Below are 18,182 nucleotides of genomic sequence, written 5' to 3' on the forward strand. Positions count from 1 at the left end.
GGGTTCTACCAGCACCTCTGCTCACGAGTGCTGCCACGTCTAGTGTACTACTGACTATATTATATAACACCTTAAAACACCACATTTAATAATAATAATAATAATAATAATAATAATAATAATAATAATAATAATAATAATAATAATAATAATAATAATAATAATTATAATCTTTTTTTACCCTTTAACCACACTTTTTGGAACAACTGAACTATGTGGTTTGCTGATTATATACAGGACAGCTACCAACTGAACTATTTTTGTTCACATCAAGTTTTTGTTTCAATAAATATGTGCTGCCCACGTCCTGATTCTTTTGATTTATAATGAATCCTTTCACTTCGATGTGTTTTTATCCCTTTTATTCTGGCTACCGCCAGGAATTTTCATCTCGTAGTCAAGAGGTTGAGCAAAACTTCACTGCTTCTACAAGATATAGGTTCAAACATATCCATATCCCATTTCGTCATAAATGCCCCTTTTTGCAAAGGAACACCTTACTTAGAGCATGAATTCATCGCCCTCTCTTTCTATCGTAACTTCAGTATTTTCATCTAGACGATTACTTTTAGCAGAGGAAACACCGTCAGTTTTGTCAAAAGGTTATCCTGCATTGTACTATCTTCCACCTGATATACATTATCCGTACTAAACTCTGTGCTCGTACCCAGTCTCCTCCAGAAAGAAAGGAAACTATCCCAACACACCCCTCCGCCCTCCCTCCCACTCACTAGTGAATGCTTCGAATTCTTACTTCTGAGTTCGGGGTTCAGATCCCCGGGAATAGAGAGGATTGCCAATGCTAAGTGGTAAAATCAGGAGTGGAACCAACTGTACATTCACTTCAAGGCTGAAGTTTGCATAGGCATCTGCATAGGTGTTCAGGATCTCCTGTAGGTCGCTTTCAGTGTGAGCGACGAAGGTGAGGCCGTCTGCATACTGAAGTTCAGTGATGGAAACGGCCGACACCTTTGTTCCTGCCTGGATTTGTCTTACGTTGAAAAGTCCCTTCATCCGGTACCGAATGTTCACTCCACCGGCTAAATTGGCACTGGCACGAGTAAGGAAGGCAGCCAAGAAAATGGAAAAGAGAGTTGGTGCCAGTCCACATCCTCGTTTTATATAGCTCCATTTGGATAGGGAAGAACTGCTGTTAATACCATCGTGGATTTGCCTCACCTCTGGTATAATGGTCAGCATGCTCGCCTCGCAAACGAACGGACCCGGGTTCGATCCCCGGGCAGGGTGAAACTATGGGCAAGTTTCTTTATGCCATTTGCTTATGTCTACTCAGCAGTAAATGGAAACCTGGATGTTAATCGATTTGCAGATCGTGTTCCGGGGTAATAGTTAGCCAGTGTAGTTGGCGAGTTGTCCGGTCTTCTTGGACTATTCCTTGACACTGGGTAATGCAGGTCGTTAACTTAGGGTGTGGTTGTTTTGTTGGTGACAGCTTCTACACCTCAAACAAATTCACGCCGGTCATCCTCTTTACACGAGGGGCAACCATTAGTTTTGGTTGGGATTTGCCTCGCAATAGATATGAATTTTGGTGGGCAACCAAAACGATTGGGGGTCCGCCAGAGGGCTTCCCTGTTGACCGAGTCGAAGGCCTTAATAAGGATGATGGAGGCCATGTACAAGTCACGACGCTGTTCTCTGCACTTTTCCTGTATCTAGTGGGCGGCAAAGTTCAGGTCAGTGGTGCCACGTTATGGTCTACATCCACATTGAGATTATGGGAGGGAGTCTTCTGCTTCCAGAAGAAGTGTGTTTAGTAGGACTCTGGCGATAATTTTTTCAGCTACGGACAGCAGCGAGATTCCAGGGCAATTGCCACAGACTGATCGATCTCCCTTGTTATTATAAATATTAACGATGGAGATGTCATAAAATCTTGGGAATTGTCTCCATCTTTCATATATTATATTCTCCAAGATATAATGGAGCCGGTTACTAAACCGAGATCCTCCTGCTTTATACACCTCGTCTGGGATTCCATCAGACTCTGTGGCTTCGTCATTTTTCATATCTTTGATGGCAGTAGCTACCTCATCCTGGGATGGAGGATAGCTGATGTGGGCTAGCTCTGGGTGCTAAGGGACCTACTGGGTAGTCAGGACATCCACATCTTTGTTTCGGTTTAGCAGCGAATGGTAATGATCTTTCCAGCACTGATGGATGCCTTCTTCTCCTTTGAATAGAGGTTTACCATCAGATGAGCAAAGGGGGCCGCGACATGGGTAACTGGGCCATACACTGTTTTAGTGGAATTTAAAAATTCGTGCATATTCTGTTGATATACAATTTTTTTCATTTAAAATACTTTTCTTCCACTGGCCTACCCCTTTCTTCTCGTGGAAGGTATCAGCTTTGGTACGAGACTGAAGGCTGGTCTGCCAGTCAGTTAAGGCAGCACATTTACCATTGTTGAGTACGCTAATTTCCGGGTCATTTTCATCAAAGCAATCTTGGTGTATTCTTTCGATCTGGCCTAAAGTCTCTGCATGTTTTTGTGATGACAACATCGAGGATAACCCATTCGCCACTCGGATTTGGGTTGTCTGTTGTTGGGTTGTTTATCAGCCCTTCCTCAAGCTACTCCTCTAGGTGCTTGGTGTTAAAACTACTTCTGATGGCTTGTTGCTTTCGCCGTTTTAAGGCGACGTGAAGGAAGAGTTTGGCTTTGACGAGTCGATGATCTGTCTCTCATCTGTCTGAATCATGTGTGGTTCGGGGTGATGAGGACATATCGGCGATCTCTTTATATAACAATGATGTAATTAATGAGAGTGCCAATGTTTAGATCGTGGGTGTTGCCCATGAATTTGCCGGTCTGCCTAAAAAATTGTTGCTTGTTGGTGATATTTGTTAGCATCATCTCTGCCAACTCTGGCTTTGAAGTCACCTCAGAACACAAGCTTATCTTTTCTGGGGATAGAGGTTAACAGTCTGTGAAGGTTGGCATTTTTTTACCTTCTTTGCATCCAATGATGAGGTGTATGCACTGATGAAGAAGTCATTACGTGAGTAATTCAGTGGGACTCGGAGCATCATGAGGCGTTCGTTGACCCCAACAAACATTTCAGTTCGCCTATGTAGGATGTATGGCGAAGAGTAAAGCCAATTTAATAAATGTGGTTTCTCTCCGCAGCAGATTTACCGTTCCAGAAAGAAGGTATAGCGGGACCGTGACGTAAGTCGACCCTTTTCTAGGAGCCGGGACTCACTAATGGCTGCTATATTGATGTTATACCTTGACATTTTTTTTTGGCCACAAGAGCGGTTCTTCTTAAGGGAAGCTCCTTTGTGCCAGTATCCAGAAGAGTCCCGACATTCCATGCAGTAACTATAAGAGGTTGTATAGTCTGTTTTCCTTTGATCTGTGATTATGATTGTGTTTCCAACCGTTCCAGGATGACCTTACTGGGTAGGGTTCCCGAGTCAGTTTTTGTTTTTAGGCAGGCTATGTTTAGGGCCCTGTTTCTAGCCCCATCCCCTCGTGACCCGTCAAGAAGGCTGCGAAGTCTCACAGACACGACCGGATTGCACTGCTACATAAATACCAGTACACAAACGACTATCTTATCTATGCTGCCCAAGTGCCGAGTTGTCACTACTTGTAGAAACTTCTAATACTAATAGTTATATCTGCCTGTTTCTATCACCAAGCGTCTATGACCATAAAATTTTTGAGGGTTTAGGGGTTTTGATGAAGAAAAGTATAAGGAGCTGGATGATGGCTGCACATGAGTAGATTTATGTTGTGAACCATACATCTTGGCACTCCCTATTCCTGATCCAGGGGTGCAGGTAGCTGCAACATCTGGAGAGATGGAGAGTTGCAATGGATTGCTGATGGCCCAGTTTGTTGGGTTTCACCTTAGTAACCTGTCCATCTTACATCCGCCAGTGCACTGTAGTCGATGGGTTCTTGTGTTAGTGACCTCATCTGCCTACTCTACTGCTGGGTTCATTACTGGTACTCTGTAAGCATGTCTGACTGATGCCAGAAACCAACACAGATATTTTGTTAGATTTTTACTCCCATAGCCTTATACCTACGAAGATAAATCAGCAAGGTAGTTGGTTAGTGATTGGTAGGCACCAGGGCATGTCCACATGACGGTGGACCTACACACCGTCCCTCTTGGCACACTCATGCACCTAGTAGATCCCCTGCTGGGCTAGTCTTGGACATTGAGGCTCCCAGTTACCGTGTGTTGCTACAAAGAGGCACAGCAGGAGTGTTGATTGTGAAGAGGCTATGTACCTGTAGCGGAAGTCTAATGTAATGTTTCTTCCCTGTTCACCACGATGGCTAGCTAGCGGCAGTATCTGAAAGAGAGAGGGCGCAAGCAGTGCCTGCACCTTAAAACTAACATAAAGCTGCCACACTAGATGTATTGCACTGTTCTGTGTGAAACACACACACACACACACACACACACTACTACTACTACTACTACTACTGCTTTGCTGTCACTCAGAAACGAGTACAACGATCATCCGGCCATGATACAATGATATGAGTTAATGAGGATGTCACCGTCGTTGGTGAGCTCTGACGTGACTCGAGAGGCCGATACGGGACCGGCAGAATCGTCTGCAGATCTTACTCATGTGGAGGGCTACATCTAGTGCGGAAAGGGAGGTGGCAGCGTATTTCCAGCGTTAGCATTTGTCTACCTCGGTATGCAGTCGAGCTAACTTTAAAGTATTGATACCTTCTCGTTTGGTGTTCCTCCAAGCATCACGGTGTGGAATGATTGTCTCCCAGGTGAGAGGGTAGATTTGGCACCTGTTCAGGGTTTCCTTAAGACTGTCTTCATACCTTTTCATTTGCCCGCCAGCGTTATGTTTACTTTTCGTTAGGTGACTATAAAGTAGCTGCTTTGGCAGTCTACTGCCGTCCATGCAGGTAACATAGGCAGTCCAACATAGTTGTTCATGGATAATGGTAGCCTTGATGCTCCTACAATTGGTGTCTGCGAGAATACTGGCATTTGTTTCTTGTTTTCTCAGCAAACTCGGAGGACTACCTTGGTGAATGTAGGTTATGTATCTAAGCTACTGTGCCGAGTAGCATCTATGTATGTAATTACGTGGCAACAATGCACGTGTTATGTGGCAACATTGCCCCGAGGCAGCCATATGGTAATGCAGCCTCAGTCTGACTCCGTGGGTCGTGCATGGCACTTCATACGCACGCTGCTCACTACTTGTATTTCTCCTCTCCGTTAATAAATGGACTTCAGTGTTACCCGGTGTTTCCCTACCCATCACTGCCTTCTTCAGGGAACATTTGGAACCTTCATGGCCCAGTGAGTAGGATTTGTGGACTTACGAGTGTTGTGAAATGCCGACAGTTACGTCTGCTGGTGATGTGCTTGTCGACTCTAGTGTGTTGTGTTGTGTTGCGTTGTGTTTCGCCACGACGTGCAGTGTTGCGCCGTCACGGTGCGTTTTAGTGAGAGCGGCAGTGTTAGTGTCACCGTATTAGTGTGTCTAGAGCTGAGAGTTGAGCATTTGCCTGTTTTTTTGTGGTACCCACGGAGCACGCAGGCGTACACCCTTCTCGTGTGACATCCGGGGAGACACTAACGTTCTTACCTCCGCGGCGGCTCTAGCCACCCGCATTAAGGCCACTACGATTTGCTCTCAGACACACACACACACGCACGCACGCACTCACGGACAGAACAGTGGACCCTATGCAATATTTCTGTGCTGTTCACTTCATATATATGTGGTTCGAGCTGATGAGGCGCCACTTTATATACTAAACAGCGCAGTTCAAGCATACTAAGATGGGCGGTAAGAAGGGACCACGTCAAGATGGGAGACACGACTCCCCACCTTCCCCTCTACCGGGCGCAGATGGAGCTTCTGCGCCCACTGCCTCTCATCCTCTACCTCCAGTGACGGACATTGCCACAATTCTGAGGTGGATGGACGACAGGGACGTGAGACGCAGAGGGATGGAATTTCAGAGGGAGAAGATATGAAGAGAGGAGGAATTTCAGAGGGAGGAGATACGCAGAGAGGAGGAAAAGGCGCACTTTGATGCAATATTGGCGACCCTGGCGCTAACCCACCCTCCCTCACTTGCAGGTTTCGCGCAACAAGGCGCCAGTACCCTCCCTCCTCCCCCGCAACAGTGTCCTCCAGGTACTCTTGCTACTCCAACAGCTCCCAAGGCATCTGTTCAACCCCCACCCGCCCTCTCACCAGACGTCATGTTTCAGCTTTTTCGTGAGTGGAGGCGGCTCTGGACAGATTACTCCACGATGGAGGACCTTAATATCATGCCTCCAAACAAACAGCTCATCCAACTGCGGATGTGTTTGTCGCTGGAGACCCAGAGAGTTTTGGACCACACGTTGCAAGTGCCTCCCGATTCTACATCTTCAGTGACGGATGTGCTCGACCTTTTACAGGAGCATGTTAAAGGTCGGAATAACGAGGCTTTGAGTCGCCGCGCCTTCACCAGCTGCAAGCAGGCGGAGAATGAATCCTTTGACGACTTTTATGTATGTTTAAAGAGTTTGTCGGAGGAGATCGACGTCTGCAAGGCGCACAGCCAGGAATGTGAGGAAGTCTGGATCAAGCACGGGATCTTGACAGGTGTCAGGCAAGAAGAGTTGGTGCAGCGACTCATCCCCCTAGACGCTTCCTCCACACTCCAGGTAGTAGTGACTGAATGTCGGTCATACGAGGCCACCAAGTCCGCCACCTCTGCCTTACGGGCCCCACCTGCTGTGAGAGCTATTTCACAGTACAAGAAGGGTAAGAATGCGGCCAACAACGTGAAGGCTGCCGCACGTTCTTCCACGCCTCCGCCTAGTGCTTCCTGTGGCAGCTGTGGAAAGCAGCATGGCCCCAAGACATGCCCGGCCTCCAACGCACTGTGTCGTGGATCTGACCGTAAGGGCCACTGGTCGAACACAGACACGAGGAGTGTGGTCGCTATGGACACTACGACAAGTGCTGCTGCCAACCCAAGCCCAAAAGCCCGAGACGAGGAGGAAAGTAGCGCATTTCCCTCGGGGTGGTTCGCACGCAGCCCCCTTCAGATGGCCCATGCAGCCCCAAGCAGCAGCTGAGTCACATCAGGAGGGTGGAATCGACCACACGCCCCAGGGCTACCCCTTCCCCTACCATCTGCGTCGCCGTCACACACAGTGATGTGTCGGATCACATCGAGGTGATACCGGACACTGGCGCTGATGCTACGGTGATAGGCCTGAAGCACCTCCAGAAACTGGGCCTCACCAAATGCGACCTGGGACCACCCCCGCAGCTGCTGTACTACAATGCGGACAGTTCCCAGATGCTGGACGCTGTGGGCTCCTTTCAAGCGGAGATCACCTACGGCGACACGTCGTGTCACGGATGGATAGACGTGCAGCCTACTCTCACTACACCCTTGTTGTCGTGGGAGCACTGCAAGGAGTTTGGCGTGGTGCCCAGAGACTTCTCCGAGCAGATCTCAGCTGCTCGGTACACTGCCAGCAGGGTGCACTGCCACACAGAACTGCCCAGAACCCGCGTCCACTCCCGCCCCGCCTCCAAACAAGACACGGCTGCTTGCTCTTCTTCAGCCACAAGGGCCTACTTCCTGAAGGAGTAATCAGAAGTGCTGGTGACGAAGGAGGCCCTACGGACCGCGCCACTGAAGGCTATGGCGGGTCCGCCTATGATAATACACCTGCGGGAAAATGCGCAGTCGTTTGCCATACACACTCCCCGGTTGATCCCTCTCGCCTTCAGGGATTCAGTCAAGAAGGAACTGGATTCCATGGTGGCCCAGGGTGTCATCGTACCCGTTGGTGACGACCCGTCCCCTTGGTGCCACCCTCTAGTCGCTGTGGCTAAGACTAACGGTGGAGTGCGAATTACTACCGACTTGTCTAAGCTTAACAGCCAGGTGTCCCGTCCCGCCCACCCTTCACCCACACCTTTTGCAGCTATACGGAGTGTGGACCCGAAGGTACGGCACTTTTCGACAATGGACGCCCTCTGTGGTTACTGGCAGATCCCACTGAAGGAGGATCAGCCACTGACCACTTTCATCAGGCCTTACAGACGCTTCCGCTACTGCCGTGGCTCTATGGGATTCGCTGCTATGGGGGACGCCTTCTGTCTCCGTGGTGACATGGCACTTCAAGGCGTGACCAACTGCGTGAAGGTAGTGGATGACCTCCTCCTCTACAATGAGGACTACCTGTCGCATCTTCGCCGCATCGACGAGGTACTGACCAGGTGTAGGACGCACGGCATCTCTCTGAATGCCGAAAAGTTCGTCTTGGCCTCACCTGCAGTGTCTTTCTGCAGCTACCGACTCTCAAGGGATGGCATTGCTGCGGACCCGGAGAAAGTTCGCGCCATAGCGGACTTTGCCAAACCTGCCAACCTTATGGATCTCAGGTCTTTCATAGGCCTGGTGAACCACCTGGCAGAATTTTCTCCTGACGTCTCCACCGCTGCTGGGCCTCTCCGCCCCCTGATGAGCCCCAAGAGGACTTTCACGCGGACCCCTGACCACGACCTCGCCTTTCATAAGGTAAAGGAGGCTCTGTCAAGTCCACCTATCCTCGCTACTTTCGAACCAGCGCTCCCCACCGTCCTCCGGACAGACGCCTCGCGCCTGTACAGGGTTGGTTATGCCCTTCTCCAGGATCACGGTGGAGGAAAGTACCGGCTCGTACAGTGTGGCTCTTGCTTCCTCACCGATGCTGAGTCTCGCTACGCTACCATCGAGCTGGAGCTGCTGGTAGTGGTATGGGCCTTATCGAAGTGCAAGTTTTACCTGATTGGCCTACAGCACTTCGACCTCATCACAGACCACAGGCCTTTGGTCCCCATTCTTAACCACTATTCGCTGGACGCCATCGAGAATCCCCGCCTCCAGCGCCTGAAGGAGAAGATTTTGGCCTTCGTCTTCACCACGGCTTGGCGAGCAGGTAAGGAGTTGTGCATCCCGGATACCCTCTCCCGCTCCCTAGTCAGCTGCCCGACACCTGAAGACGAGATGCTCAGCACCGAGGCCGGTTTCTCCATCAGCAACATCGTCACTTTGCAGGCCGTACAGTACCTCGCCAGCACCCAGGCCACAGTGTCGCCACCCGACAGCGATCTGGCCCTTGAGGAACTACAGACCGCGGCACGCGACGATCCCTCCTACACTCACATCTTGGAGAGTGTGAGGACTGGGTTCCCTCGCAACCGTTTTGACCTCCACAACGCCCTACGCCCGTATTGGAAGATGCGTGAGGACATCTGCGCAGATGGGGGCCTCGTCCTATATGGTGCCTGTGTGGTCGTCCCTGCAACTCTCCGTCGTCGCGTTCTGGCCAGCTTACACGACAGCCATCGTGGTGCAGAGGCCACCAAGCGCTGCGCAAGGCAGGCTGTGTACTGGCCCGGCATTGACGCGAATATCGTCAATACGGTCCGTGCCTGTGAGCCGTGCCAGATCATGCAGCCCAGTCAACAGCAGGAGCCCCTCTTGTGCGACAACGAACCCACCAGGACCTTCGAGTCCGTGTCGGCTGATTTCTTCAGCAGAGCTGGGAAACATTTCCTAGTTGTTGCCGACCGACTCTCTGGCTGGCCTGTGGTGGTAATCTGTGGCTCGGACACGACGTCCGCAGCCACCATTCGCCACTTCCGGCACCTCTTTCGTGACCTGGGCGTCCCCGTATGTCTGTGAACGGACGGTGGGTCACAGTTCACCAGCCGGGACTTCACAGGATTCCTGGAGCGTTGGGGAGTTCGCCACATCGTGTCAACACCCCATTACCCACAGTCAAACGGCCACGCTGAGGCTGCGGTCAAGACAGTCAAGCACCTCATCCTCAAGGTGGCCCCTTCAGGCAACATAGACTGTGAGGCGGTTGACAAAGGACTCCTGGAGTTACGTAATACTCCCACCCACGCAGGACGCTCCCCTGCCCAGATCCTGCATGGTCACCCTCTCCGCTCTTGCATTCCTGCACACGCCAAGGCCTTTGCAGACCAGAGCCGAGAGCTGCGACCGCCACGCCGCTACACGTGCCCAGGACGCCAAGGCTCGGTATGACGACCGTGCCCGCCCTCTTCAGCCGCTGGAGATCGGTGCCTTTGTACCCGTCCAGGACCCGATGACGACACATTGGGACAAGGTGGGCATAGTGATGGGCGTCGGCCGGTCGCGGGACTACAAGGTCAGGATGCCGAGCGGCCATGTCTAGTGGAGGAACCGCCGCTTCCTCCGGCCAGTCCCACCCCCTGCTGCTGGCCCCCTGACCGAGGACGAGTCCCTTACACCTCACGAGGATCCGCCCCACAGTGCACCTCGACGCTTGGAGCTACTTAGGACTAAGAAGTCCGCTCAAGACAAAGACTATGAGCGTGAGGGGGGGAGGGAGATGTAGGTTATGCATCTAAGTTACTGTGCCGAGTAGCATCTATGTATGTAATTACGTGGTAACAATGCACGTGTTATGTGGCAACATTGCCCCGAGGCTGCCATATGACAATGCAGCCTCAGTCTGCCTCTGTGGCTCGTGCATGGCACTTCATACGCACGCTGCTCACTACTTGTATTTCTCCTCTCCGTTAATAAATGGACTTCAGTGTTACCCGGTGTTTCCCTACCCATCACTGCCTTCTTCAGGGAACACTTGGAACCTTCAGTGAAAGTTTTCAAATGCCTTGAGGTGCCTCCTGTATGTGACCTATGTGCCGCTGCCATATAGTAAAGGGGGGGGGGGGCACTGCTCGATATACTTGCAACATAGTTGACAATTTTAGCTCCTTACACCTGAAGACACTGGTATGTAGTCTGCCAAATACTTGAGATGCACATCAGATCGGATGTTGAATCTCTTCATCGATGTCCACGGTGGTGGACAGGTAAGAGCCGAGATACTAAAAGTGGGTAACATTAGAGAGGGTAGTACCGTTAGGCTGGATGAATGGTGGGGGTGTGGCTGAACCAGGGGCAGACTGAAAGAGAATCTGAATCTTAAGTACATTCACCTTAAGGCTAAAGTGTGCATAAGCATCTGTGTAGGTGTTCAGGATCTCCTGTAGGTTGCGTTTAGCATGAGCGACGATGATGAAGTGGACTGCATACTGAAGTTGACTAATGGAAGCTGCCGACACCTTTGTTCCTTCCTGTAGTCGTTTTATGTTGAAAAGACCTTTCATCCGGTACTGGATGTCAACCTTGCCGGTTCAAGTGGTACTGGCACAATTAAGGAAGGCAACCAAGAAAATGGAAAAGAGAGTTTGTGCTAGTACACATTCTTGTTTTACCCCCATTTGGATGGGGAAGAACACAGACTGGGTGCCATTGTACAGGACACTGCCGTTCATCCCATCGTGGAGTTGTCTTACAATGGTGATGAATTTTGGTGGGCAGCCAAAACGGCTAAAGGGCTTCCCTGTTGACTGATTCGAAGGCCTTGGCTAGGTCAATGAAGGCCACGTACAGGTCACGACGCTTTTCTCCGCAATTTTCCTTTATCTGGCGGGCAGCAAAGATCATGTTAGTGGTGCCACCTGATGGTCTCAAACAACACTAAGATTATAGGAGGAAGTTTTCCGCCTCAGGAAGAAGTCTGTTTAGGAGGACTCGGGCGATAATCTTGTCATCTATGGACAGCAGCCAGATCCTGCGGTAGTTGCCACACTCTGATCGGTCGCCCTCGTTCTTATAATTATTGACGATGCAGGCGTCTTTAAGAGCTTGGGGGATTTCCTCCTGTTCCCATATATTTTCCATGAGAGAGTGGAGACGGCTGGTAAGCAGAGGTTCTCCCGCTTTATACTTCTCGGCTGAGATTCCATCAGGCTTTGAAACTTTGTTATTTTTCATCTGTTTGACGGCAGAAGCTACCTTATCTAGGGATGAAGGATTTCTGAAGTAGGTCAGCTCTGGGTGATGAGGGACCTGCTGGGTAGTCAAGACATCCACATCGTTAGGAGCAGCGAATGGTAGTGCTCATTCCAGCGTTGAAGGATGAGCGGAGTGGAACTACACCATGAGTGACTGGCCCATAAAATGTTTTAGTGGAGTCGAAAAACTCGCGCATCTGCAAGTTTTTGCATTTCACATTTTTTTTATTTTTCATCCATTCGTTCTTTAGATTGCGAAGTTTGCACTGTGCCGTCGCTTTCTTCTTGCGGAAGCTATCACCTTTGAGCCAGGACTGAGGGTGGTTCTACTAGTTAGTTAAGGCAGTACGTTTATCGTCGACGATTACGTTGATATCCACGTCGTTTTCATCAAACCTGTCCTGGTGTATTCTTTTGATTCGGCCAAGGATATTCCGGCAGGTTTTTGTCATGACAGTGTCGAGGATACCCCATCTGGCACTGGGATTTGGGTTGTTTTTTGCCAGGTTGATTTCAGCAAATGTTCAAGCTTCTCTCTGAAAGTATGTGCTACCGCTGGATCCCCCAGACGCTTAGTGTTAAAACCTCTTCTGGAAGTTAGTTGCCTTCGCTCTTTTGGGACTACTTGAAATGAGAGTGTGATGAACCGATAATAATCAGTGCCACAGTGGTCTGAGCCACTCATGGCTCGGGTGAAGAGGAGATCTCGGCTATCTCTTTCTCTGACAATGATGTATTCTATGAGATACCAGTGTTTGGATCGTAGGTGCTGCCATGAACCCTTGAACTTGTAGGCCTGCCTAAGCAAGGTATTGGTGATAGTAAGGTTATGTGCAGTACACTTGCTGAATAGGCATAGGCCGTTGGGATTACACTTGCCTAGACCATGTCTCCCTATGATTCCTTGCCATATGTCAGCATCTCTGCCAACTCAAGCATTGAAGTCACATAGGAGCACAACCTTATCTTCTCTGGGGATAGAGGTTAGCAGTCTGTCAAGGTCGGCATAAAAGGCCTCCTTGATGTCATCCTCTGCATCCAGTGTTGGGGCGGCGTATGCACTGATGAATAGGACATGACGTGAGTGATTCAGTGAGACCCAGATCGTTCATGAGGTGCTCATTGATCCCAATAGGCATTTCAGTTAGCCTATGTAGGATGCATTGGCGGATGGTAAAGCCACGATGATCTCCCACCAATCACATTTCAGGACGCTATCATTCCGCCAAATTCTAAAACAGATATGCCAGGCCCCACCATTTCCTCTAATATGTCATGGAAGCCAAACATCCTCAACATTGCTAAAGCTGCCTCCCGAAAGTTGGGAATGCCGTAGCTACTTCACTCTTGAGCTGTTGCTTCAAGTATATTAGGGATTCTATCGTCCTAACTTGGAGTACTGCTCTCATATCTGAAGTGGCTCTTCTTCTGTCCAACTGTTAGATAGGGTGGAATCAAAGGCATTTCGTCTTATTAACTCTCCTCCTTTAGTTGACAATCTTTCTTCCTTTTCTCTTAGCCGCAATGTTGCTTCACTCTCTCTCTTTTGCGGGTACTTTAACAGGCAATGTTCGGTGGATTTGGCATCCTGTTTACTGCCGGCAATGCCGTGGGCTCGTAACACACGTCTTGCCCGCGGTGCCCACCATTTCTCTGTGGATGTCGGTCACACTAGAATAACGTATTACAGTACATCCTTCTTTCCTCATAGAGCCAAACTGTGGAATGCTCTGCCTTCTTCTGTGCTTCCATACTTATACAATCTGTCTCACTTTAAAAATCTGGTTTTCTGGCATCTTAGCTGTGTAGATTAATTTAACCTTTTCCTTTTCTAATTTTAATTTGTCTTTTCTTTATTTTTTTCACCCCCCCCAAGGCCCGATGTGGGTCGTTGACCTGTACCCAGGTGGGCCAATCCCCGTAAAAAAAAGTGCGGTTTCTCTCAGCAGAAGGCTTGGCCTTCCAGAAGAAAGTATAGCCAGACGCCTGTTCTGTGAGTCGACCTTCGTCTGGGAGCCGGGACTCACTAATGGCTGCTATGTCGATGTTATACCTAGCCAGTTCCTTTGCCACAGGGGCGGTAATTCTTTCAGGATGCTCATTTGTGCCAGTATCCAGGTGGGTCCTGATATCCATGCAGCAACCAAAAGAGGTTGTATAGTTTGTTTATGTTTTGATCTGTGATTGGGATTGTGTGTTCGACTACATCAGGATGACCTTACTGGGTGCAGGTGCCCAGTAACGTTGATTCCTTAGGCTGGCTGTGTTGAGGGCATATTTTTTAGCTCCCTTCCCGTGTGGGGTGAGCGGAGTGGCTCCTCGAAAGGGCTGCTCCTCAGTCACACAGACAGGACCGAATTGCACTGCTACCTAGATCCCAGTGCATAAACGACCATCTTTTCGACGCCGCCAATGTGCAGAGCTGTGACTAGAGACTCCCGGCAGTCATTTCTGCCTGTTCCCGTCGCCACTTGTCCATCGCCATAGGACTTTTCGTGTTCTAGGGGTTTTGATGACGATTAGAAATATGATGAGCTGGATGATGGCTACAAGTGAGTTGATTTATGTGGTGAGGCAGGAGCGTAGGCTGCAAGCACTCATCTTGGCCCTCCCTTTTCCTGAACCAGTGGTGTTTAGTATTGCAATGACTGTGGAGAGGGAGAGTTGCAATGGACTGCAGATAGCCCGGTTTGTTGGGTTTCACCTTAGTAGCCTGTCCATCTTGCATTGCCTTCAACCGCCGGGGTAGTCGTTGAGTTATCATGTTGGTCATTTCTTCCGCCTACACCGTCGTTGGGGTTTTAACACACACACACCCACACGCACACTATCATTTTTGAATGCAAACTACACACACACACACAAACACACACACACACACACACACACATACACGCACACACACACACACACAGAAACCAACGTAAGAATAACAGCGGCATAATTTTTGGTAAAGTTTCGAAAGTATTTCTTGTCATCATCAGACAGAAAACATGAAGTAACGTACAATAACGTAAATAAACTCCACTAGGACAAATCAAATTAAATACAAAAAAGTTGAACATCAAAAATTTACAAAAGTGCAAAAATGCAAAAATGTAAAGAGCAACAAAAGTTTGGAGCCTAATAAAAAGAAATGAAAGGGCAAAGATAAGCAAGTTTGTTATGTTTTAGCAAGAACTTAACATATAAGTGAGAAACAATTTAACGAAATAGAGGAATATTCACAAACAATGATATCACGTAGTGAATGAATCTTTAACTACATAAACATTTGGAGGACTAAAAATTTCCACAAACGTCTACACATTTACTGATTTTTTCATTTTGCTAACGAAATATGCAGTGAAGATCATACTAACTTCGTTAAGGACGCCTTTGACTTGAAATTTATATATGTGTGGAGGACCCTTTCAGGCATAATGACTTGGTCAGTAGGTTAAACAAAACATAGCTCCCTACAATACTGTCTCTAGCTGCTAGAAACTGCTTATTTATGTTTAGTGATAAAACATACAGACCAATTGATGGAGTAGGAATGAGAAATCTACTTGGACCAACCCTTGCTAATGCTATTCTCTGTTTCTACGAAACATAATTGGTAATTGATTGTCCACCAGAGTTTAAACCCGTTATGTCCAAATGGTAAGCTGATGTCACTGTTCAGCTCTTTGAGTTTGTTAACCATATCCCCCCCCCCCCTCAAGAATTCATGGACTACAGCCTAGCAATATGCAGCTCACTTCAGATGAAGAGAGTGAAAACAAATTAACTGTGGAAATTCTTTCGTATATTTCCTCGTAAGATTAGTAATTTGTATATATTGCTTTAGTTACTGGCCAACAGGAGCGTTATAGCACCTTCTTGTATTCGGATGGTGAGCTGTATTAATTCATAGTTGAATGCGTTTGTTGCTAGGCATATATCATGGCTTCCTCTGTATAATTTATATAATATATTAGTCACTTGTATGAATATATTACTAATGATGTTAGATTATTACTATTGCAAATAATTAGACTAATGAGAGTAGGTGGCATTCGGAGGATTTCACCGGGTTGGGAAGAGTTACCTGTATCTCGTAATTACTTTAATCCTGGTGAATTAGTTAATATAAATAACTAATAGGATATTAAAATTGTATTATAACCATTAATATTATGTAACAACACTGAGTTTGTCAAAGTAAAATACAAAGTTAATACTTTAAGTGACAATGTGTCACAGTGACATCACTTTTGGAGGGTTTCAGGCAGAGAGCGAGACCTACCGAGAAAGAAGGACACCTTAGTGTTCAATTTTACTTTACGTTCAATTTAAGAAGTGTCAATGTAGTATCAACTCAACAATGGCTAAGCTTCAGAACAGCTTTACTAAGGATTCATAACCCCTTCCTACGGGAATCTGCTAAGTATAGCAGTCTGTAGGAGAAAGGTAGATCTCGTAGGAGTGGGGTGAGGAGGTGAGCTTCCATTGCAAAGTTTGCTTTCATTTTTATTAATGTCGATTAGAAGTATTGAATTATTTACACTCCCTTTCTTAAACTTGCACTTCAAAATATCATAAAAAATTTTGTACGCCAGTATATAGGAAACATTTGTATACAACATTTACCACCAAATATCACTCCTTCATACATGCCAAGTACAAAAAGTTCAAAATATCCTCCGTAGTCACCAAGGCTTACAATATTTGTTCATATTACTGTAAATTTCATCTCAAATTTCAGTCCGTAAGTCCTGTTTACACGGTGCGTGAATTGTGGGTGGTGTCCCTGCAACACCAGATCTGTGCTGCGGGGAGAGGGGGGGGGGGAGGGGGGGGAGACAGGGGCATCCAGTAATCGAGCGATGTTGGATAAATGTTGTGTGCGAAAAATCTTTTCCTTTTTTGCCTTCTCCACAGCACAAACCAGCATAAAAGCCCAGAGAGCAGCGGCAATACGATCAACCCAGCAACAAATGCTGTACCCTGTAAACTAGGCTTTAGGAAAACACAAGTGATCGTGGGCACATCGTGCCCTGTGGCGAGTCCGGTGGTACAGCTTACCAACGCCTGAAAGTTCGAACGCTCGTGCTTGGCTAGCGCCAACTGCTGGAAGGCTGGCAGCATACAGTGACATAGTTTTCCAGCATAAATAAAATGGTTAATTAATGCCTTCCTAAAGAAACCTTCGACATGGGACCAGGTTTGTTCCACTTTACGATTTTTTTTGCGATTTTTCCGCCAAGTTTGATGAAAAACGATTTTGCCGTTTCGGCTGCCCAGAACAGACAGACACACAGGCAGACACACGGCTTTTCCTGTAGTATATGAGATAATCATGGTCGTGGGTGTTATAAGCATAATCGTGGTTGTTATAATCATGGTCTTAAGTGTTATAATCATTGTCGTAGGTGTTATAATTATGGTCGTGGTTGTTATAATCATAGTCGTGGTTGTTATAATCATGGTCGTGGTTGTTATAATCATAGTCGTGGTTGTTATAATCATGGTCGTGGGTGTTATAATCATGGTCGTAGTTGTTATAATCATGGTCGTGGGTGTTATAATCATAGTCGTGGTTGTTATAATCATGGTCGTGGTTGCTATAATCATAGTCGTGGTTGTTTTAATCATGGTCGTGGGTCGTGGATCAAAACAGTCTGATTCTAGTGTAATTGTATATGCTGAACTCAATTATGACATTCGTATAGCTGTATCAGGCTCAGTTTTCCAGAACCAGCATATCTATATATTTAGTGTACCATGCTATTCATACAGTAATTTATATGCTCATTGGCTTCACTTATGCAATTATTTTGTCCTGATTTGTGCTTTTTTGTTTGTTTCAGTTTGCTGATTCATGATATTGCATATCTACACCTGCATGATTTGTAATTACTCTGAAATTAACAAAACATGGAACGTCGCAAGTGTGTGAACGGTGCTGACAGTTTTTGCTACATATGTGGTGCCTTCACTCCTGGTAGCCTCAAGAAACCAATCACAAAAGCTGTTCGACTGAACTACAAAAGTTACTTCAAATGTCATTTGGGTGACCAAGACACGAAATGGGCACCTCATGTAGCCTGTAAGTCTTGTGTTAACCACCTGAGCAAGTGGATGTGTGGTAAACGAAGTTCAGGAATGCCTTTTGCTGTACCAATGATATGGCGTGAACCTAAAGACCACAGTAGTGACTGCTACTTCTGTCTCACAAATATTAAGGGAATAAAAATCAAGACACGAGGCAAGGTACAGTACCCCAATATTGCTTCTGCAATCCGACCAGTACCGCACAGTGCTGAACTTCC

The 18,182-nt window shown here is 47.6% G+C and overlaps 1 protein-coding gene across 1 annotated transcript in view; it reads left to right on the forward strand.

Moving 5' to 3' along the window:
• The window catches only part of LOC121865132 (putative neural-cadherin 2), a 49,027-nt gene that overhangs the window by 5,857 nt on the left and 24,988 nt on the right, over positions 1 to 18,182 (forward strand). The gene's annotated exons all lie outside the window — the stretch shown is intronic.

Source organism: Homarus americanus, unplaced genomic scaffold, assembly GCF_018991925.1.
Source record: "Homarus americanus isolate GMGI-L3 unplaced genomic scaffold, GMGI_Hamer_2.0 scaffold2539, whole genome shotgun sequence".
In the NCBI taxonomy this organism is placed as follows: Eukaryota; Metazoa; Arthropoda; class Malacostraca; order Decapoda; family Nephropidae; genus Homarus; species Homarus americanus.